The sequence below is a fragment of the Hyalella azteca genome, unplaced genomic scaffold (assembly GCF_000764305.2).
Source record: "Hyalella azteca isolate HAZT.00-mixed unplaced genomic scaffold, Hazt_2.0.2 contig1316, whole genome shotgun sequence".
Lineage (NCBI taxonomy): Eukaryota > Metazoa > Arthropoda > Malacostraca > Amphipoda > Hyalellidae > Hyalella > Hyalella azteca.
Genome location: NW_025931637.1, coordinates 1 through 8,867, shown reverse-complemented (window position 1 = coordinate 8,867; position 8,867 = coordinate 1).

Below are 8,867 nucleotides of genomic sequence, written 5' to 3'. Positions count from 1 at the left end.
ATTATTGATGCGATATTACCGTATCCACGAACATGCCATTGAGCATTTACAACAACCTTGTCCACTGCAAGCTTTATATCAGCAGCCTTATAGCCAGGGTTGGCAATGATTAAATCAAAATGATTAAATCATGTGATTAAATCACTTGATTTTTTTATAAAAAAATTATGATTTTTTTTATTTTTTTGATTTGTTCATATATTTCAATATATTGAGTGGCAGTCTTTAATTTATATTGAGGTATTGTTATTCATGGTTTAGAAAAAATGTCCTATGAATGGCAAATTGGTATATAAACTTGTTGCCTTTAGTGTGTATTAAGTTCCAATAAATTGAATGTTTTTGGTACTGAGGCATCAAGTGTGCAATACATTGTAAGTAGCTAGCAGCTTAGCTAATTCTTATAAGGCTAAAAGTAGTCTTTTAACTATTTGACTATTTGTTATATATTGATTACAATATACAATTTAAATGTGTTAGCTAGCTTATACAGGGTGGGGCAGAACTGATTGAACATATGGTGAACATACAGCCCGACCCACGTTTTTTGGGGCGAGCCACAATTTATTTTCAACTTTTTAGTCTACAAGAAAAACGTGGTTTTTTGAAAAGTTTTTTTTTAAGTATTTTATTTTCTCCTTTTTAGTCCATTGCTGCACATGAAAAACGTTGTTGCGAGCCAATTTACTTGCTTTGACGTACGCATTGATGATACGCAGCGTAAGCACCTGCTCGTCTATAAAGTCAGCGCCCGCACATCATACTATATAGGTATATACTATTTATATATACTTTACTCAATAAGGCTAATTTAGGTCTCTAATTGCTAGTTTTTATGATTGTATCTGAAATTGTTAGGCAAAAATAGCCTGCATGCCGAATTTCAGATCTCTAGAGCAATCACAAGTGGGCTAATTTTTGTTGTCAATGTTAACAACAAACCAACAAACGCGAAGCTAAGCTAAGAAAAACGTGTTAAAATACTTATGTTTTGGAAACAATATCAGGAAGATGGGGTTTGTTAGCTGCATCACACTGTTGGGAGTTGTTCTCACAAGTTTTCTTCAGCACGTTCACACATATGGCAAGGTATGGCCATAACCTCTGCTGCAATAATCCATTCCCTTAGCTGTGGTAGGGTGTGAGGGCAACTTCTGAACCCCTTCCTTTTAGATGTCCCCGAAGAAAGAAATCGCAAATGCTCAAATCAGGTGACCTCACAGGCCACTGTAAATTACCCCTCAGTGTCTGGGAACATGCGTTTCAAAACATTGAGTGACATTCGGGCTGTGTGAGCTGTAGCCCCATCCTGCTGGAACCACACGTCTCCGAATGCTTCATTTTCAACTATGTTTTCCATCATGGGCTGCAATAAATTTTGCAACATTACAGCATAGCAATCGGAATTCACTGTCACGGTTACACCCTCCTCTGAGAACGACCCCAACAGTGTATTGCAGCTAACGGCCCCCATCTTCCAGATATAGTGTTCAAAACATAAGTATTCTAAAGGGTATGTTAGGCCAACCTCTAGGAAAATAAACTTTCTTCTTTATGTACCTCCATTACTCTTTTATTTTACCTCAAAACTGCTCAATCGGATCTGCCCCACCCTGTATATTGAGAGGTTGAGATTGTATTGACCTTTTAGGCAATTAGAAAGATTTTCCACCCCAATACGAGTACCTATTCTAATTAAAATATTTAATTTCAATCTTTAAATATGTGAATTTAATACTAGAAACGAAACATATACAATTATAGGACTATACCTATAAAATAATTAAATGCAGTGAATGGATATAAAATATTTGAATTGTGCACATGTTTATTTCAAACAGTGTTAGCTTTTCTCATAACTATATATAAAATAATTAAATGCAGTGAATGGATATAAAATATTTGAATTGTGCACATGTTTATTTCAAACAGTGTTAGATTTTCTCATAACTCAAGTCTCGTTTCAAGTCGTATGAGGTTTGTTTGGTTATCATTCAGTTTATGTTTAGTATTGGTTTATTGGTCCGAATTAAATGGGAACAATGCAATCAGTCACTCAGTCACTACTAGTCGGTGTGTATAGAGGGTAGAGTCTGGTAGATTTATAGGACATAAATCTAGTAGTAGATCTGTTGATAGTGCTGTGCACTATGCTATCAGCTACCTATCTGTTATGTGACTCTTCAACATTTAGCAGATCTGCATTCCTGAAGTGTTTTTGTATATTGAAGCCAGTTAAATGGTCAATATTTAGCTCATTACCTTGCTCCATACAAAATTTACAAAGCTAATGAATAGACTAATCAATAATTGTTTACCCAAAAATTGCTAAGTGGTAAACACCACCTTGGCCTGTTGGCCATTATTGAAGGCAATAAGTGCCCTTTTTAGCCATCCATTATGATCCATATACCTACTGTAATTGTTAGTAGGCTAATTGCAACAGAAAATATAACACTTCAAAAAAGACAAAAAAGTTGAAAAAATAAAATAAAATCAAAAAATGAAAAAAAATCATGAAAAAATAAAAAAAATCATTGATTTTTGATTTTTTTTTAAAAATCAAAAAAATCGCCAACCCTGCAGTTATAGCATTTTTTCTGTATCTGTAAGCTTACAGGGCAGCTTGTAATCTCACACCATTTTAATTGGGTTAAGTGAATTTACTATTAAAAAGATTGTGAAAAACAGACCTGAAACAGAAAGGAATGTTTTAGTGACAACCATCATATGTTTTGCAGAAATAAATCATAGTTTAGGTCAATTACTTTTCATTCTATGATGCCTGGTGCACAATTCTATATATGACATACTATGCACAATTTCGTGATGACCGATGATGCACTAGTTTTTCGATAAGTGAAATTTTTTTTGCCAAGCAAGGTAAATGTAATCAATATCTTTGTTTTTAATCAATTTTTTTTCTTAACTGGAGCCTTTGCTTACTGAGGTTCTACTGTAAATGCGTTTTTGGGGGTGTCCCTAATAGCCCTGGGAAGGTGTCCCAAGTAGCCCCACCGTGCGGAAATGGCTGCAATTTTTTTGGATTGAGGTACCGTATGTAAATTCTGCAAATGAAGTTTTCAAGCCAATACCTGGGTGCAACTTTTATGTAAGTAACATTTTTTAATATGGCAAATATTTTTTTACTACAGACCATAGCAGAAGTAACTTTTCAAAATAGCATTTTTCACCATTTTTTCAGGAATTTTTCAAAGCTAGTAAATGTAGTATTTTTTGACTTCCTTTATACTTCATAGATAGGAAAAATGTTGACATTTATGCCACTATATTTAGTTTTGCAATACTCCAATTAGTTTTGCTACTAAAAGAGTTTTATGCCGTGTCAGAGGACTGTCTCGAGTTACCCCGCCAGTCCCGAGTAGCCCCGGTTGACAGTACAAAAATAAAATTTAAATTTCTTTGATATAATCTTAGATGAGCAAGTTCAATCCTAGAAATTTTATTTCAAATTTCAATAATAAAACGAACATGGCCAAGCTTATTTGCTTGTCTATCATCCCCAAAGCAGGCTACATTTGCTGTAACTAAGCTAGAGGCCAGCAATTGCCATCCTGTAAAACCTGGTCCGGGCATTTTGGCCATGTCCAGGTATCTGAACACAGATCAGGTACTGAATAGAATAAAGAACTTTGTTTATGATAAAAATGACTGCATATGTAAGCAGAGAACGGGCATATGAGATGAAAATTGAGGGTTGGCATTATAGGTCTCCACATTGACAGCATCTCATTCAATTCTCAGCCCAGTCAGTTGCAGTATCTATGTCCCAAACTGTGCCTCACACGAGTTTGTATAAGATACTGAAGGTCCAGCCTGGGCAGCATGGACTAGAGCTTCTTAATTAAGAACAAGTTGATAAAGCAAGTAAGTGACTGTAGCTGCTGTGCAGTGTACAGAAAAGAAAACAGAACTCCTGTGGGCTTTACTCTGAAGAAGCAAGAATTAGAAACTGACTTGCAGGCAAGCAGTACTTAACATCCTTTACAAAGGCAGTCTTGGTACATGTAATTGGGAATGAATACTGATCCTAATAAAATTAATTGACTGGTCCTAATAAGCTGCATAGATGGTACTGCTTATATCTCAAAGTGAGCATTTATAACAATGCTGATAAAAAAGTTAATATCTTGACAGTGCCATTTAGGAGTGGTTACTTCTAGTTATGAGATCTGTGGATAATATTAAAAATCACTTGTTTGCTTAAATCACAAGCTAACTAGGTATTTAAAAGCAAAGACAATACCACAAAAATTCACCATATCTTTATAAGAGAAAACATTTCAGAGTCCGCTCTATCGATTTCATAACACATAGCTCAGTTCAGAAGTTCAGTCCTAGAAACACAAATACAATCAATTAGTAAAGTAAAATCCACTGTCAGGTATTAAAATGGAAACGAGCAAATGAGACATGAAATGAACGCTAGTAAATGGGTCTATCTATTTACTATTTTGAGAGCAAAGGAGCTAAAAGCAGCATTCAGACTAGGCTTCTGTTTGAATATATACAGGTATTCTAAAATTCATAGATCAGTAACACTGGATGTGGAAGCTAGAACTTTAAAATCACTATCAGATACAGAGGTCTTGCACTGCTTGGCATGAACACATACAGCAGAATGAGGAGGATGTGCACATAGGTTCATCATTCTATAACTCCTGCCTTCATGCTCAGCCAGTCTAGTATAAAAAATGCATGACATCATACCAACATATGCTGATGCGCACGACTATATCTGTAAATTAGTGATGATTGAATGAGAAAAGGGAGGGTAGTATCCATGTACTGGAAAAATGAGATGATTAAAAAAATGAGCTGATTCAAATAACAAGCTGCCAGTCCCAGACTTGCACTGTTGTCTTCCTAGAGCAGAACCTACTAATGTTGGAGCCAGATATATATAAAAACTAATTTCTTTAACTGTAAATTTATTTGTAAACTGAGTTGATTTTTGACTGTTTACCATTGGCAATTATGAATTGTGAAGCAATGCATATGCTTATTTGCACTTGTATGCTAAATTTGAAATTGTATGTTGACCCCTAGAAAAAAATATGTTCTCAATTGCCACTATGGCTGGCAGTGTGCAAGTGTGCTTATGTTGGAAGTGACTTTGAACCCCAAGTCTCATAGCGTGGCACAAGAGTTGAAACGTTATATGGCAATACGTGCCAAAATTTGCAAGTGAACAAGATTTGAACAGTGAACAGATTTGAACAAAACTTTTAATATCCAAACCAATATCCAACTTATTCATTAGGACCTAACAGTAATGTTAAGCTTGTGAAAAAATTTTCCATTTCACCTTCATTTGTGGGTTATAAAGCAATTGGGGCCAAAATTTGCACTGACCAAGAAATTAGTTCTAAACTACTGAACAGATTTGGACGAAACTTTGAATATAAAAACCTAACCTCCCAATGATGATGTTTAGCTCATGACAATTATTTTATTTTACTTTCGCTCTTATGAGTTTTTTCTATTTCACCTTCATTCACGAGTTACACATCAATATGAGCAGAAAATTGCAGTGACCAAGAAATTTTTTCTAAACTATAAGAAAGATTTGAGCAAAACTTTAAACATAGAAACCAAATCCCCAACGGTGATGCCTAGCTCCTGACAATTTTTTCTATTTTTCCTTCGTTTGTGAGTTATAGGGCTACCGTCAACCGGGGCTACTGGGGACAGTTTTGAGCGTTTTTTTGTTAATAACTGTTAATAACTTCTTAGGATGAAACATTTCCTAAACAAGTTTAGGCTCATTTTATAGCTCTTTGCGAGGGCTATCGAATGGCATAGTCAAAAAATTCCATATGCTATTCCTAAGGTGCCAGAAGCAAAAAAAAGAGTGTCCAGAGTAGCCCCGTCGAACGGGGCTACTCGGGACACTTGCAATAAACCTTCATTTTAAAATATTTGAAGCATGTAGAGTGTACTCATCCATTACTAACAGTACTCTGAAGTCCTCCTCTTTCATTGTAGATGATGTAGAGGTAGAATAAATGACATTTTCAGTGATTTTTCCTTTATTGATATTATTACCATAAACATTAATTACCTTCAACTGGGGTGACTTCAGCCCTGTTTTTGATTTTGTTTTGCAAACAAAAAGGGGGTCGTAAACGCTGGGATCATAAACGCCAGGGTTGTAAACAAGGTCATAAATGCCCCAGTGACTTTGACCATCCTTTATGACCCCGCTTTTGTTTGCAAAACAAAATAAAAAACTGGGGGGAAGTCACCCCAGTTGAGGGTACCTTATTATTGATGGGATATTACTGTATTATTGATGTGATATTACCTTATCCATGAAAATGCCATTGAGCATTTACAACAACCTTGTCCACTGCAAGCTTCATATCAGCAGCCTTATAGCATTTTTTCTGTATCTGTAAGCTCACAGGACGGCTTGTAATTTCACACCATTTTAATTGGGTTGAGTGAATTTACTATAAAAAATATAACTATAAGTGAGTGACAGAGAGCGCATTTTCTCGTCGACGAAAACTTGAGGTCACAGACGAACAGACAGATGGATGGACAGACGGACATGGCAAGCACAATAGTGCTCGTTTATGCGCCGTTTTAATTGAGTTAAGTGAATTTACTATAAAAAAAAGATCGTGAAAAACATACCTGAAACAGAAAGGAATGTTTTAGTGACAACCATCATATATTTTGGAGAAATAAATCATAGTTTAGGTCAATTACTTTTCATTCTATGATGCCAGTGCACAATTATATATATAACATTCTATGTACAATTTTGTGATGACTGATGATGCACTAATATTTTGACAAGTGAAATTTTTTTGCGGAGCGAGGTAAATGTAATCAATATTCTTTGTTTTTAATCCATTTTTTTCTTAACTGGAGCTTTTGCTTACTGAGGTTCTACTGTAAATGCGTTTTTGGGGGTGTACCGAATAGCCCCGGGGGGGTGTCCTGAGTAGCCCTGCCGTACGGAAATGGCCACCTTTTTTTTTGGAATGAGATAGGACAATTCTGTCAATTATGTTTTCAAGCCGACACCTGGGTGCATCTTTTTTGTAAGTAAAATTTTTTAATGCAGCGAATATTTTTTTAGCAGAAGTAACTTTTCAAAATAGTGTTTTTCACCATTCTTTTCAGAAATTTTTCAAAGCTAGTAAATGAAGTATTTTTCAACTTCCTTTATACTAAATAGATAGGAAAAATGTTTACGTTTACGAGTTTTGCAATATTCCAATTAGTTTTGCTACTATAACAGTTTTACGCCGTGTCGGAGGACTGTCCCGAGTAGCCCCGGTTGACGGTATACGTATACAGCTTGTTGTCAATGCAAATTTAAAAACTAGCCTCCAAAATGCCAATTGTTCCTCCATATTTTAGTATAAATTGCTAACAAAGGCAAAATAAAAAATTGTCACAAGCTAAGCATCACTGTTGGGATGTTAGGTTAGTATATTCAAAGTTCCATTAAATTCAGTAGTTTAGGGGAAATTTCTTGGTCACTACAAATTTCGGCCCATATTGCGGTACCGTATACCTCACGAATGAAGATAAAATGGAAAAACCTCATAAATGAAGGTAAAACACAAAAAATTGTCATGAGCTAAACATCAACATTGGAAGGTTAGGGATGTATATTCAAAGTTTTGCTCAAATCTGTTCAGTAGTTTGAAAGAAATTTCATGGTCACTGCAAATTTTGGCTCAAAATTTTGTATAACTCACATATGAAGGTGAAATGGAAGAAAATTTTATGAGCTAAATATCATTGTTAGGTCTTATGAAGTTTCATCGAGCTTGCATTTCATTGCATACAAGCTTTCAGATGTACATAGTGTTGAAGTGCATGGGTATCAAGGATACAAGCATTATAATATATTGCATACAAGCTTGCAGATGTATGTAGTTGGTTAAGTGCACGAGTATCATGAATACAAGCATTGTAATATATTGCATGCAAGCTTTATGATGTACATAGTTGGTTAAAGTGAACAAGTAGTATCATGAATACAAGCATTGTAATATACTGCATACAAGCTTTCAGATGTACGTAGTGTTGAAGTGCATGCGTATCATGGATACAGGCATTGTAATATATTGAATGCAAGCTTTCAGATGTACATAGTGTTGAAGAGAATGTGTACCATAAAATGGGGTAACTTAGACCGGCGGGGTAACTTAGACCACTTTTTGTTTTTTTAACAAAAACCTCCACAACTCAAAAACTATTTGACATAGAAAAATTTTGTTGATGGGCATTAAAGGCCTAATACTGAGGCTACATAACACAATAGAAAGATTTAAAATAAATGGCATCATTTATAAAAAAAAAGTGGTCTAAGTTACCCCATTTTACGGTATCATGTATACCGTATAGGCATTGTAATATATTGCATACAGGCTTTCAGATGTGTGTAGTAAGTTGAAGTGTGTGAATTTCATGCACACAAACATCATAATATTTTGCATACAAACTTTCAGATGTATGTAATATCATAATCGGTTAAAAATGCGAGTGTATTATGCCCATACCCAGGATGGTGCCATTTTCCGCGGATTAATCCGGCGTAAACGAGGCTCCAAGCCCTTCTACTGGCGTAAAACGCGGCGTACAAAGAGCTAAAATAACGTTATTGGTGCACACGCCCGGCGTACGTCCGCATCTGGCTTGTCTCGACGTACGTCTGCATCTAGGTGATCTGGCTTGTCCCGACGTACCGTACGTCTGCATCTGGCTTGTCTTGGCGTACGTCCGCATCTGGGTGATCTGGCTTGTCCCGACATACGTCCTCATCTGGTTTTGAGCATTTTAGTGCATACTAATGCGTTTTAAGGCGATTTAGGGCCTTC